Raw genomic sequence first — 10925 nt, forward strand, 5'->3', positions numbered from 1 at the left:
CCTAATTATGGTAGAGAAAGAAGGCTGGCTGGCAGAAATCCCCTCTAGAGAATAAACCCTACTATGCTAAAAGAGGCCGTAAGCTGCTTTGCACCGGGGGTAGGCACCTCTGAGTGTTCTGCAGTGACGCAGGTCATCGCCACTGAGAAAAGAGGAAGGACGGCAGAAAACAAACGAGTCAATGGTGTTGAAATGAGGAGTTATAGGAAGTGTAAAGCGCTGCTGCAGCGTATCGGGAAATTTAGACAAAATGTACTATTAACGTCTTTTTTTCTTACAACTGTAAAACCACTAACTACAAGAGTCGGGGTTTATATTTCTACTGAAGATGGAAATTAATATTCGAACCACCAGACTGTATAATCCCAGACTCTGCCGGCGCCCCCCCCCCCCCCCCCCCCAACTCCCTGATTAAATAGTTGGGCTCTGGTGTCCCATCTGCTGCCCCGTTTACACCCAAACTGCGCCCCTGGTAGGAGCCCTCATTGCACCCACAGGAAACACACGATGAACTGAAATGTTTTCTCATCGTCTCAGATGTGAAACTCATTTTTTTTGTTTACGTTACGTTACGTCATGTTGCGGCAGTTCCAGATCTGGATCCTTAAACCATTAATCTATCGGGCTTTAACAATGGCTAACGTTAGTGTGCACAGCTTTCAGGCTCCCAGCGTCTCCTCTCTAGTCACAGATTCTTTTACTTTTGTGGACAAGCTGGGAATTCTCACATGGTAGCCCTATAATGCTCACTCACAGAGGACGAAACGCATACTTAAAGGGAAAAGGAAACTTCCTCCTCAGGCGTCGGTTCCCTGTCACCACAGGAACACTCCATCTCTATCAGAAGATATGTTTCAGCTGCTTTGCAACATTTGCTTGTTGAGTGTTTCATTATATTTTTTAAGAGCTGATTATGTGAGAGGAGACAAACGAACGCTACTAGCTATCTGCTGGTCGGTCCGGTTTGCAGGATTTAGTGTCATGTCTAGAAGTTCCCCCCTTAAACCCTCAACCGGAGATCATCCTCCATGTAACAGAGATGCCAAACAAACTGTTTTGCGATGAGGAAAAATTGGCCTTTAACAGGCACAACCCTCGGGCAGAACCATCCGCTTGGAACTGGTTGGGTTTCTGAGAATTGTCAGTCTAGACGGTTGGGGCTTCTGCATGATGCCTAATCTAGTTACGGCATCTCATTATGCCACCGTACTGAACAAACCAGCGTGACTTGGAGCCGGTTCCATTCCAGTCTCCCGTGGACTCCGAGGAAGAGGATAAAGGGCTCCTTGTTCAGCAGCAATATTGGATCCTTGTGTTCATGGAATAATGCAGTTATGAAGCCAAATTATTAAATTCAATTTCTGTTAACAAATCCTATATAGCCTGCGTATAACGAACCTCTAAGTAAGACAATCAAGACGACTGTTCACATGTGCTTAGAGCCAATTTATTTCATCCATCGTTAAAAGCGCCGCCGCAGAAAGGCGGCCTGTCACCGCCTCCCGTAAGAAGGAGCTGTTCATCCGATTACTTCAACTTAAAGAGTTTTCCACGTGTCCAGACAGACAAAGCTTCTGCATTCATCCATTCATCCATTCTGCAATCCTCTATCAATCCTTTTTTGCAAGAAACACACTTGTTTGTTTGTCATTATTACATTTCCCTGGTGAGGAAGAACGCTTCTTGACGACCCTCCTTGAGATTCTGCGAACAACGACTGTCTTCACTTCACTTCCCTGGTCTGAACCCAGACCATCAATCGACGGTGGCGCAGTCTTTTTCTACAGGTGACTCATGCACCAAGTCCGCTCTGCATAATATGCGGAGACAAGATAGCAAACAAGGCGATGAAGCCTTCAAAAGTGCTTCAACACAGAAACCAAGAACCCTGGAGCAAAAAAACAAGACCTTGGATTTTTTTTTAAAGAAAATAAAACATGAACATGAAGGACAGAAGCGATTATTGAGACCACGACCAACAAAGGATTGTGTTATTCTGAGTAGATATGGGTGTAATTATCGTTTGATAGTTATTACAAGTGACAATAACCTCCTTCGTCTTCTTCAGCAGCAGCCTGTTCACGAATGTGCGACAACGTCCCTGCAGCTAATATTTACTTCGGTTTAGTTGGACGAGTTTTGAGATACTGTTTAACCCACCGTTCATTTAATAAATAAACGCAGGGATTAAAAGGAAAGGAACCGACGACAAGCTGCAAAGCGAAGAGAAGAAAGGGAGCGGGAGCTGCATCCTGCCACATGTCAGCCGAACTTCTGCACTGCATTAGCAGCACGTCTTGGCACGAAACGCTGCGAGCTGATTAATGAATAATGCTGGCGTGCAGCGGAGGAGAATTCTGGGAAATCTTTGACACAGATACGAACCTGAACAATCATCAAAGCTGTTTTCCCTCTCCTAATCTGCCTCTCAGTTTCGCTCTCCGTTCAAGATCATTTTCTCTGCTTCAGATGCATTTCGGTGCTTTTCACACGAACACCGGAGACCTGGAGAAATGGAGGTACGGCACAAAGTCTCGTTGCCAGCGAGCAGCGCCCGAGAGGCTCCCGGGAGCAGTGACCTAGTTCCGCACTGACATGTTTATGGCTGACGAGCACTGGCTGCTGGTTTCCCCTCGCAGAGATTGCAGCCTTGCTGCAGGGCCCTCTCATTTGGGGCACTTGGGCTTGAAACCATTCCAGCAGACGAGACACGATTCTCTTTGGGTGGAACCTGAATACGGCTCCTTCAATGATAGCCCCCGTGTCTCCGCTTGCCTTCGGGTGTCTATCATTACGCGTCTCGCATGTTCAGCCACGCCAGCGCCGGGACTCTAAAGGCGGCGATGCCAGCCTGTCTAGCTCTCGGCCTGTCTTGGATGTCCGTCCACCTCTTTGGTCCAGATGGAAATATCAGAATAACGAAGCAGGCCTTTGATGAATGAGGACGATGGGGATTTGATTCTCCTCCGGCGCCACCGGGAGGTCAGTTTTCCCATATTCAAGGACATCCATTGCAAAGTTTTTAACAAATGTTTGCACGGTTCAGTCACCTCGCCAGGAACAGCAGTCGCTCACTTTCCTGTCATAACACACGTCTTGCTTTTTGCATTGCACTACAGGAAATAGTGACATCAGCTGCCACGTTTCCCCCGCCATTTTAAAATTACACTTGATGCCCATTTTCACAAGTTCACAAGTTCACGAGCAATAATGAGTCGTTATTCCCGCGCCCAAATCTGCGCGAGCGCCGCCACAGGGCCTCAACGACAGCCGGCGCTTATTCATTGCCTCCGACGAAGAGTTCTTGGCTCTGTAATTACACACGGACTCGACAGCCACTCGTTGTGAGACTCCAAGTTACCACGGCAACAGGTGAATTACATATGTCTCAGAGGCCTAAACATACCCTTTGCTCTTTACGTGTAATCTTATTTGATGCCTCAGCCACGACGCTCTCCCGGCGAGGGCGGGAATCCTTCACAGCGATTGGACGGATAAAGGGCAGGAGGGAGCGAGCCGACCGCCCCCCCCCCCGTCATGTCATCAGTTGGAGAATGGGAAAGACATTTTGTCCCGGCCTGAGCTTCTCTCTCTGACGTTAATAATACAGTTTCAAAACCACAACAGATGATTATTCCGTGCGGCCGACCGGACCTCCGGATCCGTTTTCACTCCTGTCCTCTCTGCTCAGCATGGATTCGTTCGTTCGGGGGTCGCGATCAGGTCGTCAACATAAATGAACCCTTATGCTCAAGGCGCCTTGACATTAGCTGTTGTTTTTGGGGGGGGGGCTCCTCAAATGGAAACGGTCGGTTTGTCGATTCATGACTTTGGCCCAAACAGAAATATCTCAACAAACACTGGGAGGATTGCAACAGCTGCTTTTCCTCAAGAAACGCAGCGCCAAGAATTCTGAGCGCGCTGACTGGCGCCTCCGATTGACCTCTTTTCCATGGCAACGGCAGCCAAGGCTCACGAGCACTGCAGCGTTTAGATGCATCCATGGACTGTACTTATTGACAACACGAGAAACCTTCGTAGACTGCATGCGTTGGGACTCGAACCCCAACCGCGCCGCCTCCACAAGCCATCGGTACGTTTGTGACGAATCCCCAGAGGATGAATCTAATCCCACATGACATTTCATCTTGCAAAAAGAATACAAACGCGACATCGCTGGAAACGCTGACGGTGAATCCGAGCCTCCAGCGGATCACTTAGCATTTAAGACGAACGCTAACGTGCTGCATGTAGCATTTCATAGGTAAGGACATCTGACCTAATCACATTTGTCATAGATAGTCATGGGATGTGCTCAGCGTTCAGCAGCCAACACAGCCTGTTCTGTCTTCCTCTTGACGCCGACGCCGACAATCCTGGCCCGGCTATTTCTCACCCACATTTCAAATTCGTCAGCAACACGCAGCGAGGGGTTCAAAGTGTCAATCTGAATTGCAATGGGGAGGCTATATGATCTGGTTGCAAATTGAATTTCCTGGTAGATACTCATCTATCCCCCCGTCACGGGTCCTCTGTTTTTAGCCAAGACTGTGAGATGCATTGTTGGAAAGACTCAGCGATTCACTCTTCCTGACTCTTTCTGCAGCCGGCTTGCATGAGTGCTGAACTTTTAAGTTCATCGCACCCGTAGGTGACTGCGAAGCGGTCTTTGTAAGACGGCACTGATAGATTGAGGCGCTCGACGAAGGAGAGAGGAAGACGTACACGATCGCTCCGTTTAACCAGGGCGGTTTCAAGATGTAAAACCTCTTAAGACAAAGCTCTAGTTCATTCCCAATCCATTTTAAAAGCATGATTTAAATGCTCAAACCTCTACAAAGCGGAAAAACATTCAACAGCAAAATCACTTGAAAGCACGAACAGGCAATAAAGAGACAAACTTTCATGTCGCTGCTTGCGCTGCCAATTTTAAGAAATGAAAAAGCATGTTAGCTTTCTGCATGTGGGAACAGGCGCAGTGTTATGGCTGAAGTCCAAGGTCACGATAGCGTTAGCGTCTATCGGCTGTCAGACACGCAACATCCACAGTCTGGAATGTCGTCGAGAGATTCTAGGAGGCACAAACGGCCCTCGCTGTTTCAAGATGTGAAACGGCGAGGGCCGCTTGCGTCACGCTTCTGTGGATGTGAGCTCCATTACAGATTTATTTAGATAACGAAGGTGTGCCACAGAGTGAGTGAAGCTAAGACACAAGTAAATGTGCAGAGACGAGTTTCTCGGGGGGGGGGGGCACTTCAACCGAAGTATGCGCCACGCCCTGCTAATGTAGAGTTGTTCCAGATTTGACAGCAGATGGCAAGAGAATCAAAACACCTTGAGGAGCCGGCAGGAGGAAGAGCAGGCGAAAAGAAAAGCGAGGCTTTGAAGCTCCAGAGAGCGGTTAAAACAACAATCTGAGCCATGAAAGGCGGCGTTCCTCCGAGCCGCCCGCCCGGTTCCCACCACTAGCGTGGGGATCACGGTGCGGGGCGTGATGGAGAGGCCGCCGCATCGTGAGTAAAGCCGACCATCTGGCATCACAAACTGAAGCCGAGAACAGAGAGGGCCCCACAGAGCGTCGGTCACACGAGCTGCAGCGAAGAGACGGCGTCAAGGCTGACCTATCAGAAGAACCAAAATCTTGAGTTTTCACTTCAACCTACTGCTATTTCAAGGACTTACGAGTACGAATCGAGGTTACGTCCTCACACCGTCAATAGAAATGCATCCCCGAGTGTCCGGACTAGCTGGGTTGATTCCTAAAAAAGACTGTTGCAGAGCTGTTGTGATGGAATAAATGAAATTGGATAGGTGCGTCTAAAAAGCCGTCCCAGCTGGCACACAGCAGGATCATCATGCAACCATCTGGCATCTGGCTGCAGACCTGCGGACGACCCAAAGTCCATCCTTCTACGCCGAATGCTCTAATCGTCCGGGTTGTGTTCATCTTAAAGGTTAAACTTGAACCCACGACCTCCTTCCTGTCAGACGGCTTTGCAAACTGCAGCAACGTGGATGAAAGGAATCGATTTAAACTCGAAAAGCACTCAGAGAGCGCAGACCTCCGCCAAGCAGCTCGTTCCCCTCCTAACTGGATCTACACCGTCCACATGGTGATCTGGATCAGCACCAAAAGGTTCTAGATTGTTCTTGGTATCTTTAAACACCAACCATGAAAAGTCAAAGTGAATCAGAGTTGATTCGAGTATTTTTAATTGATTTTTGAATCCATAAATGGGTTTTAATGTTCAAATGCTATATTTTTCGGAGGTTGTGTTTTAAGGCCTCCTTCGTGACTGTGCTTTTTGATGAGTACATTGAATGTGTATTTTACAAGATACCAGACAGGTATCCGGATCTTCAGATTTTTTTAGCCACCCACTAATCCTGCTAACAAACAGACAAACGGCATCAAAAACACAAACAGAGATCAGGATGAAGCTTGAGAGTTCTTCCTCAGGCCATCCGAGTTGTTTATGAGCGAAAAGCCCGATGCCAACTGATTGGGTCGACTCTTGGGAAAGCACCGTATCTGATTTAGTGTGGCGAGGCCAGATTCCCCCGCCTATTTAGTGCCAGACATCCTGTCGGTCCAGAATCCCCCCCTCCCCCCCCCCCGCACAAACTTATTAAAAACTCCGCTCTCACATGATGACCTCCTCAGCTCAACATCTCTCTCCACGGGAACGGTTCCCACTGTTCAGCAAAATATACAATATCGCAGCTTTTCCAATGCTAATATCAGGAGCAGGAAATCTGGCCTCCCGTGGGAACGCCAAGGACAACGCTGGGAAAGCTTTCCAGGGACGGAGCCTTACCTGGAAATCATTCACTCCCTCTGAATGGCGGCCAGCCTTTCACCCCGGCTCCTAAACACTTATATTTCGCATGAGGTTTGCTGAAACAAGCGATTAACGGGCGATGTCATCATGCCATATTTGGAAGAATGAAAGTCACATCTCCCCACAAGCAACAACAGGATTTTTCCTGGTTGTTTTCCCCGTCTCTGGGAGAATTGTTTGTGATAAAGGGTTTTACGTCAAGGACTGATCGTGACCCTGGATGGAGCCGAACAGCAAAACACGGAGCATAAAACGGAGACACGCGGCCCCCGGAATGTCGTGCTAGCTGTGTTTTTTCCAGCTCGCTGCTTGGCAATTGGAATTTAGGTCAATAGAATCAATTAAGCACGGCTTTTAAACCAGAGCAAATGTCAAAAGCAAGGAAACCGCTGAAACGATAGGTCATATGAAACCGGGTTACTATGGTTCTGAATCACCGGTGTGACGCACCGATCGATCCTGATGTATTTTGTCGGGCTGCTTCTTTGAACAGACGAGGATTGACTGCTCGCCTCCGACGCGTCCTTTGGCTGCACCTTAAAATGCACAATGCCAGCAGGAGACGTTTTAGGACAGTCCCCCCGGGAAACAGCGGAGCGTGTTCCCGTCGACACGAAGCAGCACGAGTCGTCCATTAAAGGGAAGTGCTTTCTGTGATCGCTTCAGACGCTCCGTTTCTGCTTTTTTAAGGCTTTTAGATTCGAGCATCCGCCGGCAAAAAATGTATATAAAAACGTGTCAGCGTGCGATAAAGATATAAAGGGACTGAAATCTGTTTGTGGGGAAGGGATGCCGACCTCATGTCAACCTCTCTGCCCAAAATAGAACCAGCATCTTCCTGCTGCTAAGGCTTCGGCGTCGCTTTTGCACGTCGTGATCGGTTGAATTATTGAGCGGTTGACCTCCCCACCGAGCACCGGACGCTTCCTGGAATCACTTCTCCAATACCTGGTAGCGGAGCGACGCCCTCAGCATCCCGACTAACAGAATCAGGTTCTCTCCCGTCGAATGAATAAACGGATCGATGAGTCGTGTGTGAATCATCACTCGACCGGCTCCTATTTTTGACCGTCTCGCCTTCGGGGATTCAAATAAGCGGTAGGAGGATTTACGCACGGTCGCTTCGGCCCGTCTTCCTGTAGTCGTTTAGACTTCGAACTCGCGCTTTCGGACTCACGACACACATTTGCATCTCTTGTAATGAGAGAGTGACCCGTCGCTGCCAAGCTGATTATCGCACCAGCCGATAATCTGCGAGCATCTGCAGCTTGTCTGTCGCCGTCGCTGAGAAACCTGCCAATAGCAGATTTGTCTACTCTCATTCAAGAGAATTACCTCAGTTTAAAATCTTGTTCAGTGTCGGTAGGGAGACGCCCTCAAATAGAGAACCATATTTAAACATTTAAAGGGTGGATTTCCAGTTTATGTCCTCGTTCACTTTTACTCTGGTTTATCCGACAGCTGTAGAAATGACTAAATTACAGGAACAAGCTCGGCTGCATTTATTATTTGCACATTCCCTCTAAATGTCCACGTCTACCGGAACCGGAACCAGAACCATGCTGATGTGCAGCGGCAGGCGCTTCTCAAATGTAGCGTCATGTTTTTATTGTTGTCTTTTGTACATAAAGGTATACCGAAATCAAATGTTTTCACAGTAAGCAAAGGAGAGAAAGACTTTCCCCGCCATCGACACTTATTTAAGAGACAAAATGCTCATAAATGGTGCCTTTCATTCGCCGTTTTCTTCCTCGCGGGGTTTTAATCCGCATTAGCTCATTATTGAGTTGATGAAATGAGCAGCTGAAAGCTACGCGTTCCTGTAGCTGGCAGGCCAAGTCAGGCAAATCCAGAATATCCCAATTATACAGTGAAGCACTTTAAGTGCATTACCCGCTAATCAGTGCCTGGCTGTTCTCGTCAGCGCACGAGCTTCCCTCGTATCCCTGCCGAGGTTAGCGCCAACGACAAAAGGCCTCCGATTCCCCATCACAGCGAGCGTTTTCATTCATATGCAAATCAGCGTTGGCTTGAAAAATTTTAATATGTTAAAAGGAGTCGCATATCAGAGCACTTTATTTGATGCGCTCTTTTTTTTTAAGCTCCGTTTTTGGTTTCTGCCGGGAATTAGCTGTATCTTTAGCCGCTAACTGTGTCTGTCTGTGTGTTTGGTGAATGAACGGTGGATGCTAAATGCTGCCGCTACATTATTCGTACAACCAAATTAGCACAGCAGTGCCGCCGAAGCATGAACGGCACGCAGAAGATTAAACCCAAACCCGTCTGTTGACCCGAACTCTGAAACACTTCCTGGTTACGGCATCGCTTTAAGACATTCATTAAATGCCGAGAAAACAAAAACCAGACTCAATGTGGGTCAGATCACAATCCGGTGACCTTCACACGACCCTGGAAATGATTCACAAACGCTTCCCACTGGGGGGGGGGGACAAAATGTCTAGATTCTCCGGGTGTGTGGGACAACCTCAATCCGCCAACGTACGGAAGTCCACGAACCCCAACGGCGAAACGGGGCGAGTCTGAGCCAGGATCTCTCTTACGCAATGCTGTGCGTGCAGGGAATGCATTTACATAACGCCCATTTGGGCTTTTTCTTTTTCACACAGCAGGTCTTGAAAGCCGAAAGCGTGTCGTCGGGATCGTGTTTATTTATTCACCACAAGTCTGTTTCTGGGACACGCCGGTTTTCCTGACCGGCCGAGCTGGAGACACTTTAGACGGCGTTCGCTTGTGCAGCTCGCACAAACAGGTCGATTTTGTTTTTTTACAGCGCCCTCTTTTTACGACACAGGCCATTCAGTTTCGGTCTCAGACTCGGCCCCCGCTGAAGTGTCATAATTGAGGCCTTAAAACAGAACTACGTTGATGTTCGACTTGTTCCCTCTAATAAAACTTCTCCCCCCGCCCCCGACTCCGACTCCGAGTGCAACCAGATGACGCTCAACAAAGATCTGCCTTTGTTGGAGACGGTCTCTGGGTTTCAAGGGAAAGCAGGAGACACTGGAACCGGTACAGGTGCCGCGGTCCCCCCCCCCCCCCCACCCCCCCAGCACAAACCTCAATGGCTCCAGAGACCTGCGATCTGTGCTTAGCCCTGGACTTTAAATCCATCTCAGACGTTCAGTAATGCCCTCGGGGTGGGGGGGGGGGGGTGGGGGGGGGTCATGTCACTATCCTGAGCCTACAACCCGGCCCCCGTCTGACCCCTCACCCTCTTCATCATCTTCCTTCATCAGTTCCATTGAGCTGTCGCTCACCCCCCTTCACCTTTTGACTTTCCAAAAGGCCGGATCTCCTCCTCCACAGGTTCCTCTCAATCCGACAGCGAAACGGAACGCGCACGAAGAATTCCATTTCTAATCTTTTTTTTTAAATCTGTTTATTCTTCAGTTCCAGATTCCTGCCGGGAATTTTTATTTTATTTTTATGGCAAACACCAACAACGGCACTCTGATCGAGGAGGCGATCTGAAGTTCAGTCATGTTTGGCCCGAAAAATGTACGAAAAAAAGGTCTTACGCCATCAGCTGAGCTAAAAACGACATGCGCCCATTAGCCGTAGCCGCTTAGCCTTTAGCTTAGCAAGGGTTCTGGCGCCAGTCCCAGCTGACACGGGGCACCGAGGCGGAGTTTACCCGGCTGTCAGTGTCAGTCAAATGCAGACACACAACTATTCATGCTCCCACATGGGGGGGGGGGGGGGGGGATTTAGAATCACGGTTGAGCCAAAAGCACATGTGGACACACAGAACGCATCATAGTTCTCGCCCTGTGGTTTAATTCCACTTTAAATGACAACAAATCCACAAAAGAGAACAAACATAAGAAGCGATTGCTCTTCGTTCCGACGGCGTCGCGCAAGAAGCAAAGTTCTCGTCCCGTCAGGAATGACAGGACGACCTGAAGCGGCGAGCGATGATTGACAGAGCGCAAGAATAACATTCATCCGACAGCCGGGCGTTTGCCAAGTCTTGTGTTCCCGCTTTACTCAGAACTCACGAGGTTTGGCCTAAAAACGAACACGCGGCGCCTTTTAGGGGAACCATGAGTCATCATCTAAAGG

This window comes from Brachionichthys hirsutus, chromosome 19 (genome assembly GCF_040956055.1).
Source record: "Brachionichthys hirsutus isolate HB-005 chromosome 19, CSIRO-AGI_Bhir_v1, whole genome shotgun sequence".
NCBI lineage: Eukaryota > Metazoa > Chordata > Actinopteri > Lophiiformes > Brachionichthyidae > Brachionichthys > Brachionichthys hirsutus.